Source organism: Salmo salar, chromosome 20 (genome assembly GCF_965601325.2).
Source record: "Salmo salar chromosome 20, fSalSal1, whole genome shotgun sequence".
Taxonomy (NCBI): domain Eukaryota; kingdom Metazoa; phylum Chordata; class Actinopteri; order Salmoniformes; family Salmonidae; genus Salmo; species Salmo salar.
The window spans coordinates 41,530,699-41,548,982 of NC_138310.1; positions in this window are offsets into that span (position 1 = coordinate 41,530,699).

Consider the following 18,284-nt stretch of genomic DNA (forward strand, 5'->3'; position numbering starts at 1 on the left):
TGGAAAAGCTTCTAAAGGGGTCATTTATAATTACATTTTTATTAGATGGAGTCTGAGGCATGGCTACAGAGCCCAAATGGAGCCCTAAATGGAGCCAGTCTGTCATGTCCTGACCATAGTAAGATGTTATTTTCTATGGTAGAGTAGGTCAGGGCGTGACAGGAGGTGTTTTGTGTTTTTCTATGTTTTAGTTCTAGTTTTTCTATTTCTATGTTGTTGTGTTTTGGGTTGATCTCCAATTGGAGGTAGCTGGTCCTCGTTGTCTCTAATTGGAGATCATATTTAAGTAGGGGTTTTTCTTCCAGGGTTTTGTGGGTTATTGTATTTTGAGTAGTGTTTGTTTCTCTCTGCGTCACGGTTTGTTGTTTTGTCTATTCAGTTATTTGTGTATTGCAAAGTTTGCTCCTTTCGACGTCTGCTCCTTTCGACAGCCGTGACAGTCATTTGCTTTGCTCTGTGAAATTCGGAAGTAGCCTATGTAGCCTATAGATATGAATTGCACAAGAATAGATTTTTTTTAGGTATTGTTATTACACTCACTGACCACTGATGGGTGCCCAAACTTGACAAGAAAAAACATTGGCCTTTTGAAGAGGATACAAGATCAAGTAGCGGAGCTGAACCCAGATCAGAATTATTTTCCTGCATTGCATTATTCATCAGGAGGTGCTCTGCAAATGTGTTCTGAAAATGAGCCATGTTGTGGATACAGTCACTAAAGTGGTAAACTTCATAAGAGCAAAATCTTTAAACCACAGGCAGTTTGTCTCACTGTTGGACGAGACAGTCAGGTCATGCAGATCTCCCCCACCACACAAACGGGAGATGGCTGATTTTGCCTTCACTGCAACGTATACTTTTTCAAAGTGTTGGAAAATGACATGCTGTTGGTTTCCTCTCCTTTCACCTTCAATGTAAATAACGCTCCCACTGACCTGCAACTTGCACTTATCGATCTTCAGTCTGATGCAGCGATTGGAGAACTATTCAAAACAATGTCACTGACGAGGTTTTACGCATCTCTCGATTGTCAAAACTTTCCAAAGATTAGGAGTCATGCTCAGAAGTTGTCTGTACTGTTTGGGTCAACCTATGTATATTTCAATGATGAAATATAACAAGTCAAGGCACAGATCTTCTCTTACTGACTCTCACCTTTCAGCAATCCTGCGCATAGCGACGTCAGAAACTATACCTGACTTCACTGCTCTAGTCAATGCCCATCAGAGACGTCACTCCTTACCCTGATTGAGTAGTTTAAATGTAATGTTGAGTTCTCTTGTGTTTTTGTGCATAACCGTTAACAAGAGTTCTGTCCGTGGTGCTGAATGCACAGTGTACATTTCCCTCCGTTTAGTTCATTGCATGTTTCATAATGAAAATACCTATCAAAAGGAGAACATGGATGTGGTTTATTTCTGTGGATTTAAAAAAAGTAAAATAAGTAGCATATCTGGATTTTGGCCCGCGACGGCAGAAATATATTCTTATGTGGCCCTTCATGGAAAATAATTGCCCAGGTCTGCCATATATAGTCTCTGTGAAAGCTCTCTCCTAGGCAGCCATGGCCAACGTATTAATTCATAGTACACGACACAACACAAACAAACTCTTTTCACTAGCTGCTAATGTTCCCTGAAATGTGTTCATTTACTGCTCGGCGATAAGAGCAAAATGAGTAAATATCTAATTAACGGCTATTCCCTACACACACTCTCAGACTATAGAGCTCAAAGTGAGTTTACCGCATGCGCACACTTTCTCCCGCTCTCTGTTTCCCTCTTTCCCCCTCTCCCCCTTTCCCTCTCTTTCTCTACGGAAAAGCTGCTAAAAGAGGCATTTATAATTCTATCTTTCTTAGATGGAGTCAGAGGCATGGTGACAGAGCCAAAATGGAGCCCTCACCCGAACAAGTCGCTCTCTTTCCTCTGTGAAATTCAGAAAGTTGACGGCACATGGGTGCCTTTGATTTAAAACTACAGTACCTGCAATGGGCCAAAATTAAGACTCCTTGGGCGCTTGAAAATCGAATTGAATTGTGGACTTTTCTTAACCTATTTTCATCCACTCCGAGTCTCTGTCTCTCTTTCTTTCTCCACTTGCTGCTCTACTCTTCCTGTCGCTCTCCCATCTCTGACTTCTCTTTTGTCTCACCCCTCTAGCTTATCCCTACCTCTCTCCCTCCCTCTCTCATTCTTTCTGAGAGTGTCTCATTAATATTTCTTGCACCATTACACATTTTTTAAGGATCAGAGGGAAAAGAGAATCCCCAAAAGACTCATTGGCAGCTTTCAAATTCAGCGCTGGAAGAAAACAAGTGTCCACTTCAGAACCTCTTTAAAGAAGATGAGAATGAACAAAGCCATTCTAAACGGACATTTGTGAATACAAAAGAGAGAGAAAAAAATCACATATCTAATATCTCCTCTCTCCTAGCCACGGCCTAATTGTGCCTTTTTCTCCCCATAATTTCTTTCTTTTATGGCTTTAAGAATTCCCTGTGAGGAGGGATATAATATTCATGGGACTGGGCTGTCACAGGCTCTCACTCATCTGTAAGTGACTTTGTTGAGCTTCAAAATACATTTTAGAAACTTTCAGATGACTTTCGGATGAAATGCTAATATTGGTAAAAGGACTTACTGTAGATAGGATTTGTGCAACAAATGCTGAAACAGCATTTGAGAACAGTGCCAGGAAAATCAGTGGTGTAAAGTACTTAAGTAAAAATACTTTAAAGTACTACCTAAGTCGTTTTTTTAGGGTATCTGTACTTTACTTTACTAATTATATTTTTGGACAACTTTTACTTTTACTTCACTACATTCCTGAATAAAATATTGTACTTTTTACTCAATACATTTTCCCCAAAAGTACTAGTTACATTTTGAATGCTTAGCAGGACTGGAAAATGGTCAAATTCACAAACTTAGCAAGAGAACACGTGATCATCCCTACTGCCTCTGGTCTGCCGGACTCACTAAACACAAATGCATATTTGGTAAATAATGTCTGAGTGTTGGAGTGTGCCCATGCCGATCCATCAACTATAAAAACAAGAAAATAGTGCTGTTTGCATAATATAAGGATTTTTAAATAATTTATACTTTTACTTTTGATACTTAAGTATATTTTAGCAAATACCTTTACTTTTGATACTTAAGTATAATTAAAACCAAATACTTTAGACTTTTACTCTAGTATTTTACTGGCTGACTTTCACTTTTACTTGAGTAACTTTCTATTAATGTATCTATATTTTTACTCAAGTATGACAATTGGATACTTTTTCCACCACTGAGGAAAATAAAACCAATGAATGGTTTGCAGTAGATTGTGTAATTTTTGTGAACTATCCCTTTAAGACAGGCCCACTTCCAATAGACAGTTTAAGTAGACTGACAGTTGACTGGAGTGGAAGCATTTTATAAAAAGAGCCAAGATGAACACCAACTTGTCAGACAGGCCACTTCCTGTTCAGAATCTTCTCAGGTTTTTGCCTGCCATATGAGTTCTGTTATACTCACAGACACCATTCAAACAGTTTTAGAAACTTTACGGTCTTTTCTATCCAAAGCCAATAATTATATGCATATTCTAGTTACTGGGCAGGAGTAGTAACCAGATTAAATCGGGTACGTTTTTTATCCGGCCGTGTCAATACTGCCCCCTAGCCCTAACAGGTTAAGTCAAGACAGCGTTTAGGAAAAGAAGGGTACCCCACTGAAATGAGATGGAGGTCAAGGCCCAGAGCAGTCAAAAACGCGATTTTCCAAATCCTGACTCTGCCATCAATATGACGCAACAGGAACAGGGATTCGTCGGACCAAGCGATGTTTATCAACTCCTTAATTCTCCAGTGTTTGGCGATCGCGTGCCCAATAGAGCCGCTGCTTCTTGTTTTTAGTTGATAGGAGTTGAACCCGGTGTGGTCGTCTGCTGCAATAGCCCATCTGTAACAAGGATCAACAAGTTGTGCATTCCGAGATGCCGTTCTGCACACCACTGTTGTACTTCACCGTTATTTACCTGTTTGTGACCCGCCTGTTAGCTTCCAGATTCTTACCATTCTCCTTCGACCTCTCATCAACAAGCTGTTTTCACCCACAGGACTGCCACTGACTGGATGTTTTATGTTTGTCGCATCATTCTAGCAGCATTCTCGTGCATGAAAATGCTAGCACAACAAGCCAACAACTTCGGGAGCACAAGCTGTCGAAAGCAAGAACTGCATTTTAATTTCAAAATGCAGTCAGAGGATAATCATTATTTTGATAAAGGAAAAGTTATGTTTGTACAAAATAGAGCCATACTAAGACAAAATAAATGCGACACAGTGAGTAAATGATGACAAATTAGTTCAGGAAATGTATGAAAATGCTGGGCAGCCTATAGGGAGTGTGTTGCCAGGACAACAACTCTCCATTAACTTCAGCAAGACAAAGGAGCTGATTGTGGACCACAGGAAACAGAGGGCAGAGCACGACCAATCCACATTGACGGGGTGTGGTAATACACAGGGGCTAGTAGCCTAACATGTTATAGGTAATAGCGCACCGGTTTGTATCAAGAGCTTCAATGCTGCTGTTTTTTTTGTGTATCAAGAATGGTCCACCACCCAAAGGACATCCAGCAACTTGACACAACTGTGAGAAGAATTGGAGTCAACATGGGCCAGCATCCCTGTGGAATGCTTTCGACATCTTGTAGAGTCCATGCCCCGACAAATTGAGGTTGTTCTGAGGGCAAGGGGGGGGGGGCTCAATATAGAAGCAGGAATGGGGGTCTGTTACCCCCAGCAGGTAGAGCCTGTAATTGGCTGACTGAGTTCCCTGGAAAACTGATCCCTAACACATACAGTGAGCTCCAAAAGTATTGGGACAGTGGATTATTTTGTGCCCAATAATGGTAAATCATGTATTGTGACATTTTGGAGTCACATCGTAAATAAGAATAGAATATGTTTCTAAATATTTCTTCATTAATGTGGATGCTACCAGGATAACAGATAACACTGAATGAATCGTGAATAATGATGAGGGAGAAAGTTACAGGGGCAAAAATATCATACACCCCAAAAAGGCTAACCTCCCCTATTATTGTAATGGGGAGAGGTTAGCATGTGTTGGGGTTTATGATATTTGAGCATCTATAACTTTTGGTCTGTCACCTGGTTATTGGATTTTCAACATTGCAGAACCAATTTTCTTTTGCAAACTTAAGTTTACAATTTCATTTAGGAAAATAAAGACAAATGGCAAAGAGAAAATTATTGGCACCCTGGAGCTAGAACTTAGTTGCACAGCCTTTGGCCAAGATTACTGCCAACAAATGGTTATTGTAACCATCAATGAGCTTGCTGCACCTTTCTACTGGCAATTTTGGCCCACTCTTCAGCAGCAAACTCAAATCAAATCAAATCACATTTTATTAGTCACAAGCACCAAATACAACAGGTGTAGACCTTATAGTGAAATGCTTACTTACGAGCCACTAACCAACAATGCAATTAAAAAAAAATATGAATAATAAGAAGAAATAAAAGTAACAAGTAATTAAAAGAGCAACAGTAAAATAACAATAGTGAGACTATATACAGGGGGGTACCGGTACAGAGTCAATGTGCGGGGGCACCGGTTAGTTGAGGTAATACAGTGAGGGAAAAACGTATTTGATCCCCTGCTGATTTTGTACGTTTGCCCGCTGACAAAGAAATTATCAGTCTATAATTTTAATGGTAGGTTTATTTGAACAGTGAGAGACAGAATAACAACAAAAAAATCCAGAAAAACACATGTCAAAAATGTCATAAGCAAAGGAACTTGATGAAGGAAAAAGGAAACCGCACACTGCTCTTGATAGTATCACAAATTTTTAATAAGCTTACGTATCGGCCTCACAGCCTTCGAGGAACTTAAAACTTTCCACCTCCTCCACTACTGTCCCGTCGATGTGGATAGGGGGGTGCTCCCTCTGCTGTTTCCTGAAGTCCACGATCATCTCCTTTGTTTTTTTGACGTTGAGTGTGAGGTTATTTTCCTGACACCACACTCCGAGGGCCCTCACCTCCTCCCTTTAGGCCGTCTCGTCATTGTTGGTAATCGTTGTTGGTAATCAAGGCTACCACTGTAGTGTCGTCTGCAAACTTGATGATTGAGTTGGAGGCGTGCATGGCCACGCAGTCATGTGTGACCAGGGAGTACAGGAGAGGGCTGAGAACGCATCCTTGTGGGGTCCCAGTGCTGAGGATCAGTGGGGTGGAGATGTTGTTTCCTACCCTCACCACCTGGGGGCGTCCTGTCAGAAAGTCCAGGACCCAGTGTCACAGGGCAGGGTCAAGACCCAGGGTCTCGAGCTTTATGACAAGTTTGGAGGGTACTATAGTTTTAAATGCTGAGCTGTAGTCGATGAACAGCATTCTTACATAGGTATTCCTCTTGTCCAGATGGGTTAGGGCAGTGTGCAGTGTAAATGCGATTGCGTCGTCTGTGGACCTATTGGGGTGGTAAGCAAATTGGAGAGGGTTATTAGGTAGAGTGGAGGTGATATGATCCTTCACTAGTCTCTCAAAGCACTTCATGATGACGGAAGTGAGTGCTACGGGGCGATAGTCACTTAGCTCAGTTACCTTAGCTTTCTTGGGAACAGGAAAAATGGTGGCCCTCTTGAAGCATGTGGAAACAGCAGACTGGGATAGGGAGTGACTGAATATGTCCGTAAACACACCAGCCAGCTGGTCTGCGCATGCTCTGAGGATGCGGCTAGGGATGCCATTTGAGCCGGCAGCTTTGAGGGGGTTAACACGTTGGCTGCGGTGAAGGAGAGGCCACAGGTTTTGGTAGCGGGCTGTGTCGATGGCACTGTATTGTCCTCAAAGTGAGCAAAAAAGTTGTTTAGTTTGTCCGGGAGCAAGACATCGGGTCCACGACAGGGCTGGTTTTCTTTTTGTAGTCGGTGATTGACTGTAGACCCTGCCACATACCTCTCGTTTCTGAGCCGTTGAATTGTGACTCTACTTTGTCTCTACACTGACGCTTAGCTTGTTTGATTGCCTTGCAGAGGGAATAGCTACACTGTTTGTATTCGGTCATGTTTCCAGTTGCCTTGCCCTGATTAAAAGCAGTGGTTCACGCTTTCAGTTTTGCGCGAATGCTGCCATCAATCCACGGTTTCTGGTTGGGGAAGGTTTTCATTGTCACCGTGGGTACAACATCACCGATGCACTTGCTAATAAATTCGCTCACCGAATCAGCGTATACATCAATGTTGTTGTTCTACTCTATCCAGAACATATCCAGTCCACGTGATCGAAGCAATCTTGAAGCGTGGAATCAGATTGGTCGGACCAGCGTTGAACAGACCTGAGCACGGGTGTTTCCTGTTTTAGTTTCTGTCTACAGGCTGGGAGCAACAAAATGGAGTTGTGGTCAGATTTGCCAAAAGGAGGGCGAGGGAGGGCTTTGTATGCGTCGCGGAAGTTAGATTCACAATGATCCAGAATTTTTCCAGCCCGGGTCGCGCATTCGATATGCTGATAAAATTTAGGGAGCCTTGTTTTCAGATTAGCCTTGTTAAAATCCCCAGCTACAATAAATGCAGCCTCAGGATATGTGGTTTCCAGTTTACATAGAGTCCAATGAAGTTCTTTCAGGGCCGTCGAGGTGTCTGCTTGGGGGGGATGTACACGATTGTGATTGTAATCGAAGAGAATTACCTTGGTAGATAATGCGGTCGGAATTTGATTGTAAGGAATTCTAGGTCAGGTGAACAAAAGGACTTGAGTTCCTGTATGTTATTATGATCACACCACGACTCGTTAATCATAAGGCATACACCCTCTCCCTTCTTCTTACCAGAGAGATGTTTGTTTCTGTCGGCGTGTTGCGTGAAGAAACCAGGTGGCTTTACCGACTCTGATTGGTCAAACCTCAGCCATTATCAAACCTCACCCATTATTGATGGTAGGGAGAGTGTTCTTTTCTTTGAGTGTTGGTAAACATAGGACGACCCCACTGCTAAAGGAGGCAATAAAGCAGGACTGAACTTCTTAAAAACCACCTAAACAAGTCTAAATCCTAGGGAAATGTTCTGTGCACCAATAAAACATGTTTTTAGCTCTTTGGCAATACATAGGGGTACAACGGTAAACCTATTTTTGTAATGAATCATTCTGAATGGGGACTTTGGTTTCGTCCAAACTGTAAACCTGAATGAATATATTTTACCTTTATTTAACTGGGCAAGTCAGTTAAGAACAAATTATTATTTTCAATGATGGCCTAGGAACAGTGGGTTAACTGCCTTGTTCAGAGGCAGAACGACAGATTTTTACCTTGTCAACTCAGGGATTCGATCTAGCAACCTTTCGGTTACTGGCACAACGCTCTAACCAATAATCTACCCTGCTGCCCCAAATAAAACAAATATAGCCCATAACAAATTGAAACACTAAGCCTGTAGGTTATGCCTATACTGCGTTTTATGCCTCATGAGTAAATCTGAGCTTAAAAAAAAAACATTTCAGGCTATTCCGTTAAAACAACTAGAGCCTATTTTGTAGTAAAATGTATTATCTTAGTTGATGCATTTCAAACTGTCCTTTTGTGAGGCGTAGCCGGGAACTAGTTCTGTACGATGGCGAGTGGTGAGATCGATAAAGAAGGAGGATTCTCCGTCATCGTTTAAATCTCCAGTTTGGGAACATTTTGGCATCCCAGTAGATTACAATGGCGATGGACAAAGAGTATGTCGCTACTGCTCAACATGAATAGCCTATGCAGCTGCCAACTTCTCAAGCATGTTGACACATTTATGCTGACATCACTCCAGTATTCCTACCACCGGAGCAAAGCCGGCTACATGGACATGCTTAGTGACCAATTTGATTATGGGCGTCGGGTAGCGAGAGTCCAGTGGAGGCGGTTAAGTCAGTTCATACAGTCATCCTGATGAGCCTTACAGTATGTGGTAGCATGCACTTCTAATATTTACTTTACGGACTGCCATAATATATTATAGAAGAAAAAGAAGACAAAGAATAATTTATTTTTGATTTAACCTTTTTTTAAACTAGGCAAGTCAGTTAAGAACAAATTATATTTAGAATGACGGCCCACCCCGGCCAAACCCTAACCTGGACGACGCTGGGCCATTTGTGCGCTGCCCTAAGGCACTCCCAATCACGGCCGGTTGTGATACAGCCTGGAATTGAACCAGGGACTGTAGTGACGCCACTAGCACTGAGATGCAGTGTCTTAGACCTCTGTGCCACCCAAATAGAAGAACCCTTTGACAGACGACACCCAGTAGTTGTTGGTGATGCTGGTCGGAAAGTGCGAACAAGCTGTATCTTTGTTTGTCTTTTGGCGGATTTGGCACAACTGTACTGTGACTGCGGTCGGCATGGCGGATAGTTCAGATGGTAGCATTAGGGCAATTGACATTGATAATGATAATGATGATTAAAAAAAGTGATGATGAGCTATTTACACATGTTGTAACTCGGAGCAACAGGAGTAAGATAAATCACAATGAGGGAGATGGAGGGATGAATACTGCTGGAGAAATTATGAGTGGTGTTAAGAGAAGACCTGTGAAGTGCATGACCACTAGACAAAGAGGTTGGAGTAGAAAGTTATAAAGTTATGGTAGTGTTCACAGAACCAGAAAGTAAGTACTTCCATCCTTTGCATTTGACAAAAACAATCAGGGAAGAGATTGGGGTGAATAAGGATGACAAACTGATGGTTTATGGGAAGGTTCTGATCATTACAAGTAGTAAAATTCAGCAGAAGAAAGTTTTGAAATTGAACACACTAAATGGTGGTCGGTTTAAATGTGACATTACCGCTGCTATATCTAAACTGAGGGGAGTAATTGCTGGGATGGCATTGGAAATTACCATGGAAGAAGTTAAGGCTTGAAAGGAGGAGAAGTTATTGATGCCAAAAGGGATAACAAGCAAAAGAAGTGGCATTCCAGTGGACACTACAACTGTCCTGTTACACTTTGAGGGGAACCTGTAGAATAGGGTGCAGCTAGGATCACTCAGTTATCCGGTTAGACAGTATGTGCCGCCTCCACTACTGCGCTTTAAGTGCCAACGGATGGGGCATGTTGCTAATGTGTGCAAATGAGATGTGCAAAGTGTGGTGGGGATCAGGAGTATGGGAAATGTGGGCCTGATGTTAAAGTTAAATGTTGTAACTGTGACAGAGAACATAGTGCAGCATATGGAGACAGCTATGGAAGCACAGAGGTACAAAATTACAAGCAACATATCCTATGCTGAGGCTGTTCGGAAAGTGAATAACAAACCTAGTTTTCAAAATACTCCAGACACAACATATCGGTAGATAGTGGCCGCTCCAAGGAGGCCAGTGGAACCTCAGCCAATTGTTAGTGTGATATGTGAGCATAAACGCAAAATTACAGAGAAAAACATTGTAGTAGATCGTGTAGACTACTTGGCCGTCATGTGCAGGGCACGCTCCACAGTCATATTGAGAGGAGGACTGCACAAATAAAATAAGTAGTGAAGGCAGCCAAAGACATTCCGGGGATTTCTGAAGTTACAGTAGAACTGATACATTGGATTCTAAAATTCTAATGACGATCAGCATTATACATAGTATTATGGTGTTCCTTGTTGGTCAATGGAATGCTAGGAGTTTGATAGCCAATGGACAAGAATTTAAGAAGTTTATACATGATTTAGATGTTTTACCGGGAGTGGTGTGTATACAATAAACATGGCTTGAACCTCAATTGGATTATATTATACCTGGTTTTATCTCTGTGAGAAGTGATGGAATAAGAGTTACAGTAGGGTGTTGGGTCTGCACATTTATCAGCGAAGGTGTAGCACATAGAGAGATTCATGGTTTCAAAGAACATGAATGTGTGGCTGTGGAAATTTATAGAGAAGGGGGTAATGCCACATTGTTTAACTACTATAATCCTTGTAAACCCATCCCTGTATCTGAAATAAACATAGTTGCGAAATACAGTAAGGAGATATCAAATCAAATTGTATTAGTCACATGCGCCGAATACAACGTGTTCCTTACAGTGAAATGCTTACTTACGAGCCCATAACCAACGATGCAGTTTAAAAAAAATATTGAGAGCAGCAGTAAAATAACAATAACTAGAGTATATACAGGGGGATACTGGTACAGGATAAATGTGTGGGGGCACCGGTTAGTTGATGTAATATGTACATGTAGGTAGAGTTATTAAAGTGACTATGCATAGATGATCAGAACAGAGAGTAGCAGCGGTGTAAAAGAGGGGGAGGGGGGGGGGGCAATGCAAATAGTCTGGGTAGCCATTTGATTAGGTGTTCAGGAGTCTTATGGCTTTGGGGTAGAAGCTGTTTAGAAGCCTCTTGGACTTAGACTTGGCGCTCCAGTACAGCTTGCAGTGCGGTAGGAGAAAGAACAGTCTATGACTAGGGTGACTGGAGTCTTTGACAATTTCTAGGGTCTTCCTCTGACACCACCTGGTATAGAGGTCCTGGATGGCAGGAAGCTTGGCCCCAGTGATGTACCGGGCTGTATGCACTACCCTCTATAGTGAACCATGTTAGTTTTTTGGTGATGTGGACACCAAGGAACTTGAAGCTCTCAACCTGCTCCACTACAGCCCTGTCGATGAGAATGGGGGCGTGCTCAAATCAAATCCAATTTATTTATATAGCCCTTCTTACATCAGCTGATATATCAAAGTGCTGTACAGAAACCCAGCCTGAAACCCCAAACAGCAAGCAATGCAGGTGTAGAAGCACGATGGCTAGGAAAAACTCCCTAGAAAGGCCAAAACCTAGGAAGAAATCTAGAAACCTAGGAAGAAACCAGTCCTCTTTTTCCTATAGTCCACAATCAGCTCCTTGGTCTTGATCACGTTGAGGGAGAGGTTGTTGTCCACGCTCCTTGAAAGTGGCAGCTTTAGCCTTTAATTCAGTGCGGATGTTGCCTGTAATCCATGGCGTCTGGGAGGGGTATGTACGTACAGTCACGGTGGGGACGATGTCATCGATGCACTTATTGATGAAGTCAATGACTGATGTGGTGTACTCCTCAATGCCATCGGAGGAATCCCAGAACATATTCCAGTCTGTGCTAGCAAAACAGTTCTGTAGCTTAGCATCTGCTTCATCTGACCACTTTTTTATTGATCTAGTCACTGGTGCTTCCTGCTATAATTTTGCTTGTAAGCAGGAATCAGGAGGATAGAATTATGGTCAGATTTACCAAATGGAGGGCGAGGGAGAGCTTTGTATGCGTCTCTGTGTGTGGAGTAAAGGTGGTCCAGAGTTTTTTTTATCTCTGGTTGCACGTTTAACATGCTGACAGAAATTTGGTAAAACAGATTTAAGTTTCCCTGCATTAAAGTCCCCGGCTACTAGGAGCGCCGCCTCTGGGTGAGCGTTTTCTTGTTTGCTTATGGCGGAATACAGCTCATTCAATGCTGTCGTAGTGCCAGCCTCTGACTGTGGTGTTATGTAAACAGCTATGAAAAATACAGATGAAAACTCTCTAGGTAGATAGTGTGGTCTCCAGCTTATCATGATATACTCTACCTCAGGCAAGCAATAGCTTGAGACTTCCTTAGATATCGTGCACCAGCTGTTATTTACAAAAATATGTTGTCCGCCGCCCCTTGTCTTACCAGACGCCGCTGTTCTATCCTACCAGCCAGCTATATGGTGTGGAGATTGTGTGGAGATCTCTCTAAATTAATGGAAAAGTTGAATGTAGGAAGATTGATGTATTATCTGGAACATAGGGGTGGATTAAGTCCATACCAGAGTGGATTCAGAAAAGGAAGGACTACCCTTAACCTCACTAGGGTCGGGGGCACTATTTTCACCTCCGGATGAAAAGCGTGCCCAGAGTAAACTGCCTGCTACTCGGACCCAGAGTCAAATATTTGCATATTATTAATAGATTCGGATAGAAACCACTCTAAAGTTTCCAAAACTGTTAAGATAATGTCTGTGAGTATAACAGAAGTGATATGGCAGACAAAACCCTGAGAAAAATACATCCAGGAAGTGGGATTTGTTTATGTTTGTAGTTTTCCATTGACTGCCTATACAGTATCCCATGACTTAGGACTAAAATTGCACTTCCTATGGCTTCCACTAGATGTCAACAGTCTTTAGAAATGGTTTCAGGCTTGTATTCTCAAAAATGAGGGAGTAAGAACACTTTGAGTGAGTGGACCCTGGGAAGTCGCCAGACCTGTTTCTCCGCGCAATCGATAGCGCACCTTTCTTATTTTTCTTTTATATTGAAGACGCTATTGTCCGGTTTAAATATTATTGATTATTTAGGCCAAAACCAACCTGAGGATTGATTATAAACATCGTTTGACATGTTTCTACGAACTTTACGGATACTATTTGGATTTTTCTTCTGCCTGTTGTGACTGCCTTTGAGCCATTTGATTACTGGACATAACGCTCCAACAAAACTGAGGTTTTTGGATATAAAGAGGGACTTTATCGAACAAAACAAACATTTATTGTGTAACAGGGAGTCTTGTGAGTGCAACCATACGAAGATCATCAAAGGTAAGTGATTCATTTTATTGCTATTTCTGACTTTTGTTGACTAATCTACTTGGATGGTAACTGTATGTAATGTTTTGTGTACTGGGCACTGTCCTCAGATAATCGCATGGTATGCTTTCGCCGTAAAGCCTTTTTGAAATCTGACACAGCGGCTGGATTAACAGGAAGTTAAGCTTTATTTTGATGTATAACACATATTTTCAAGAATGTTAAATATTTGAATTGAGATTTTTGAATTGCGCGCTCTGCAATTTCACTGGATGTTGGCCAGGTGGGACACTACCATCCCAGGTACCCATGAGAAGTTTAATGCATTAGTTAAAGTTAATACTGAGGTGATCAAGGCTTTGGCAATGAAGGAAGTGATGTCAATAGTGTATTTTGATATTGAGAAAGCATATGATGCAATGTGGCAGGAAGGTCTGCTGATTAAATTGAATGGAATGGGCATTAGCGGGAGAATGTATAACTGGATGATGAATTTCTTGTTTAACCAAACCTACCAGGTACGGGTGGGATTGGAGTTATCAAGAGAATATGAGGTGGAAAATGGAACTCCATAGGGTAGTGCTATTAGTCCTATCTTATTCATGTTGATGATTGACGATATCTTTGGGGATATCGGACAGGGTATAGGGGTGGCGTTAAATGCTGATGATGGTGCCATTTGGAAAAGGGGAAGTAATATTCCTTATGTGATAGAGAAAATGCAAGGTGCTGTTGTAGCAGTAGAGGAATGGTCCTTATCATGGGCTTTCAATGTATCTTTATCTAAATCTTGCCATATGTTGTTCGCTAACAATAATATTAAGGAAGAAGTCAGTGTTCAATTTTATGGAGAACGAATGGAAAGGGTAACAGAATTTAAGTAAATGGCACTATGGTTTGATGGAAGGCTTACATGAAGATATCATATTACATGTATTAAAACTAAACGTAAGAAACTATTCAATCCTATATGGACAATAGTTGGTCATGATTGGAGGGCAGATAAGCAACCTTTACTGAATATTTATCGTACTTTGATGAGATCGTCTATAGATTATGGGTGCTTTGTAAATGGTTCTGATGGGTGCTTTGTAAATGGTTCTGAGGCTTTTCCATCGCTGCTGTGCCTTGATAGGATGCAAGCGAGGGCACTCAGGATGTGCCAGGGTGCAGTTAAAACTACACCGGTAGAGGCTTTACAAGTAGATACTGGGGAAATGTCACTAATGTAGCCCTGGCATTCTGGGCAAGACTGAAGGGTAGTGCAGTATATCATCCTACACTGACAGTATTGTTGGGAATATGAACAATATCAAAAGAGGGGTTTTGGCCCAGAGATTGGGGAAAGGATTGATGTATTTAGACTCAGAGATATTGTTATAGGGCCACCTGTGGCAATAGGAAATGTGCCAAAGTGGTTTTATACAAAACCATGTTGATCTGAGCCTGATGGAAGAAATTAAACAGTATTGTGAAGAAGATAATGTAGGAACAATAATGGATCAATATATTAGTAATCAGTTTTATTCTCGTCTTGCAGTGTGTACAGAAGGTTCAAAGGAGCCCATGAATGGGAAGACAGGAGCAGGTGTATTTATTCCTGAGTTCGATGTTAATCAATGCAAGAGACTAACTAATGATTTATCTGTATATTCAACAGAAATGCGATAATTGTTGGATTGCAATGGATAGAGGAAGTGCAACCAAGAAGAGTAGTAATATGTTGGAACTCTGCATCAGTTTTGTGTAGTTTAAGATCTGGAAAGTCAGAACGTGAGGATTTATGGGTAGAAAGAACGAGGATCATGTTGCAAAGAAATTCAGAGCTGTTGGATTCCGGCTCATACAGGTGTTTATTGACGTAATAGAGTAGATATAATAGCAAAAAGAACAGTGAAAAATAATATTGTGGATATACTGGTGCAGTTGAGGAGAGAGGGAAATTAAAACATTAATTCGGAAAATGGGTTAGATTGCTGGCAGAGACAATGGGATGAAAGTAGTAATGACAGACATTTTTTATAGTACAAGGAAATCCGTATGTGTGATAGTGTCATATAATGGGAACAGAAGGGAGGACGTTATGTTGTGTTGGGTGAGATTAGGGCATACGGGATTGAATTCATCTTTGAAATTGGTAGGGAAACGGTACTGGAATGTGTAATGGATGTATGGTAGAGGAAACGGTTGAACATGTATTATTATTCTGTGAAATGTATGATTTTCATGCCCCCCTCAGAGAGAGAGACACAGCTTAATGTGAGCTCTCACATCTTTCAACATGTTTTTTACAAAAGGATAGATTTGAAGTTAGATAAACTTGGATTTTTCGGCAGGTACATATACAGGATGCTACTCTCCACAACATGGCTTTCGCGCCGGATCAAACTCCAAACCTACAACCTAAATTTGACCAAAATTAACCGGAGAGTGTAACGGCTGTCGTATAGAGGGGACCAAGGCGCAGCGTGTTGAGTGCTCATAAATACTGTTTATTAAACTCAGAACACTAAAGAAAATAACAAAGCGAAAACGATCAGGTAACAGTTCTGTCAGGCACTGAAGACTACACAGAACACAACTAAACAGAATACAACTGTCCACAAACACAATAGAAAAAACCCCAACTTAAATATGATTTCCAATTAGAGACAACGCGAACCAGCTGCCTCTAATTGGAGATCATCCCAAAAAACTCCAACATAGAAATAGAAAACTAGAACTAAACATAGAAATAGAAAACATAGAAAAACCACCCCCTGTCACGCCCTGACCTACTCTACTATAGAAAATGTCATCTTACTAGGGTCAGGACGTGACAGAGAGATTTCAACTTCCAAGGTTTCCAAGCTATACAGAGGGTGCTCTAGCAAACAAACAGCAGAGACCCGAGGACATCATTCCAACCTGGAACTGAGCTCCCAGGCTTAAAGGGACAGACCAGATACAAATTCAATTAGCACTAAGGTGTGAAGTAAAAGGGCTTTTGGACCAACAAGTGGCAGGAGTCTTTGAAGCGTCCTCTGAAGCCCCTTCCTGCTGTTCAAAAACCAGTCACTGGCATTTTCTACAAGAAATCTGACTCCAGAAATAAAAGCTTCTTCCAAGTGGGTGTGACATACACCTACTCCCATTGCCTGCTGCACTGCTGCTTGAATTCCACCTGGCGATTTGTTCACCATCTGCCCTGACCTGTCTCCCCCTTTCTGGTACAGGTACCTCCACCATACTCACCACTCTCTCCTGAGCTTTCGCTCGCCTCCAGCACACATGCACTGTGAGGCGAGTGACTCTGAACTTACAATGGCAAGCCCCAAGTCGTTATCCTGTTATGGACAGACGTTCGGCTAGCGGGACCCCGTTCCGCCAGTGGGACTCCTAGCCAACAGCCAATGGAATAGCAGGGCGCAAAATACAAAACAGCAAAAATCTCATAATTCAATTTTCTCAAACAATCAACTATTTTACACCATTTTAAAGATACTCTTCTTGTTAATCCAACCACATTGTACGGTTTCAAAAAGGCTTTACGGCGAAAGCATAACATTAGATTATGTTAGGACATCAACTTGACAAGAAAAACCACACAGCCATTTTCCAAGCAAGGAGAGGCATCACAAAAACCAGAAATACAGCTAAAATTTATCACTAACCTTTGATGATCTTCATCAGATGACACTCCCAGGACTCAATGTTACACAATACATGTATGTTTTGTTCGATAAAGTTAATATTTATATCCAAAAACCCCATTTTACATTGGCGCATGATGTTCAGAAAATGTATTCCCTCCAAACCTCCGGTGAATGAGCACATCAATTTACAAAAATACTCATCATAAATGTTGATAAACTTTACAACAGTTATTGAAAGAATTATAGTTGCACTTCTCCTTAATGCAACCGCTGTGTCAGATTTCAAAATAGCTTTACGGCGAAAGCACATTGTTCAATAATCTGAGTACAGAGCTCAGCCATCAAAGCAAGCTATACAGTCACCCGCAAAGTTCTGTAGTCAACTAAACTCAGAAATAGTATTATAAATCTTCACTTATCTTTGCTGATCTTCATCGGAATGCACTCCCAGGACTCCCACTTCCAAACAAAATGTTTGTTTTGTTCGATAAACTCCATAATTATGTCCAAATACCTCCTTATGTTCGCGCGTTCAGATCACTATCCAAAGGCAAAATGCGCGAGCGCAAAACCCGAGACTAAAAGTCAAATAGTTCAATTACCGTTCGTAGAAACATGTCAAACGATGTTTACAATCAATCCTTAGGGTCTTTTTAACATAAATCTTCGATAAAATTCCAACCGGACAATAGCGTATTCATTACAGAGGTAAAAGAAGGAACGGCACGACTGTGTGACAGCGCAGTAAACAACTCATTGCTCTCAGGCTTGAGTCAGCTCTTTTTCTCTCCCCAGTAACAGTAGAAGCATGAAAGAAGGTTCTAAATACTGTTGACATCTAGTGGAAGCCTTAGGAAGTGCAACATGACCCCACAGACACTGTAGTTTAGATAGGGATTCACTTAAAAACTACAACCCTCAGATTTCCCATTTCCTGGTTGGATTGTTCTCAGGTTTTTGCCTGCCATATGAGTTCTGTTATACTCACAGACATCATTCAAACAGTTGTAGAAACCTCAGAGTGTTTGCTATCCAAATCAATAATATGCAAATATTTGACTCTGGGCCCGAGTAGCAGGCAG